General features: G+C 32.5%; 1 protein-coding gene across 1 annotated transcript in view; it reads left to right on the forward strand.

The window, feature by feature from the left end:
* LOC106876284 (relaxin receptor 2) overlaps nt 1-1,743 on the forward strand; it is a 112,024-nt gene that overhangs the window by 58,630 nt on the left and 51,651 nt on the right. The gene's annotated exons all lie outside the window — the stretch shown is intronic.

The raw sequence follows: 1,743 nt of genomic DNA on the forward strand, positions 1-1,743 counted from the left end.
TATATATATATATATATATATATATATATATATATATATATATACACGCACACAAAAAGGTACTTTTTACACAGATTTTCAAAATATACTATCAGGAATATATTTTTTTATTGCGAAATCCTTTAAAATCTCAAGTTCTTAAATTCACATCTTCAGGCTCCGTAGCCCACTTGAAATTTTGAATAATGAGCGAAAAATCAATTTATAACACGTTTGCCGTTCCTCATTTTATTTTTACATTCATTGTTACGAATCGATTTTCTTTTGCGAAATCCTTTAAACACAAGAATGTTAAAATCTCAAGCTCTAAAATTTATATCTCAAGACTCCATAACGCACTCAAAATTTTAAAATTATGTGAAATAGACTTTCAACTTTGTTTTCTTCATTATTTTTAATACTAGGTTACCAAATATATGTGTTACATGAGGTCTAGATTACACACATATCAAAATAAAATTACGTGTAAACAAACTTTTGATTCTTGACACATTTTGGTGTTGAAAATAATTAACATTCCCAATTTATTCGAAATAGTTTCATGTATCTAAATAATCAACGTCTGAACGTTCTGTTTAGATATTGCTTGATCTATTTCCACCACTTTTTGATTTGTCCGTTGATCCTGTAAAAAATCTTGTTCTCTCAGTGGTACTTTTTTTTGTCTCTACTACAATTGCAGTTTTTAAAGGAGTTGCACCTGCAACAGGAAATGTCAAATAAATCTTTTGTTACATTGTTTTTAAACACATTACACTTTGTTTGAAACGATAGCACATTTTTTCTATTTTTACAGATTTTAGTAATGCTTGGCACTTTGGACAAAAGTTTAAGATTTTCGGTTTAATTGACTCAATCGTAACACAAGGGATGGATTCCTTTTGCCGAAGAAGAATTATCTTTTCTACTACAATCTTGACAATTTGTTTAATTGAAAGATCTTTCTTAACTACATTCTTTTCTTTTACTCGTTCAAATAAAACACATTTTAGTACGTCCTTGTAAGTTGGCAAAACTTGCTCGCTGAGATCACATGGAGTATCAAATATTGGGCATTCAATATCATGATGCATTATTGGCTTATGAGTCATCACTAAATGTAAACAACACTAAATCCAACACGATCATTAATTTTAATACAATGGCCTAAAGTAAGGTACAAACAGAAAGCTTCACATACGTACGACATACGCCCACACGCAACAACCGTTGCAGCGGCACTGGAGAGAAATTTACACACCCGTTCTCTTTATAGCCGATGCGGATTTGCTATAAAAGCTTGCTATTTTCATCTTTGTGGTTGAGTGGTAAGAAGCTTGCTTCCTATCCAAATGGCTCCGGGTACTTGGGAAAGTATCTTCTACTATAGCCTCGGGTGTGCAAAACCTTGTGAGTGGATCTAGCAGGCGGAAACTGGAAGAAGCTCGTCAAGATATTGGTCAATTGTATTGAAACTTGGTATTCAATCTCTCAAGGATATTATATTTACTGTTTTGCATACTGCTTTGTAGAAATTTGTATTTGTTATGACTTATAATCCATAAAATCCAAAGTTCGACCAAAAATAGCGACTTTTAAAATGTTCAATTGCGTTGCGGACCCTGAAAAAGTATTTAACCACAAAGTTAGTTTTAACCTTAATTTGCAACAAAATATCGATTCTCTGTTACCAATTTCGAAAGCTGCCTTTTTCGCTCTCCACTAATGTGTGTGTGTGTGTGTGTGTGTGTGTGTGTGTGTGTG

This window comes from Octopus bimaculoides, chromosome 2, assembly GCF_001194135.2.
Source record: "Octopus bimaculoides isolate UCB-OBI-ISO-001 chromosome 2, ASM119413v2, whole genome shotgun sequence".
Lineage (NCBI taxonomy): Eukaryota > Metazoa > Mollusca > Cephalopoda > Octopoda > Octopodidae > Octopus > Octopus bimaculoides.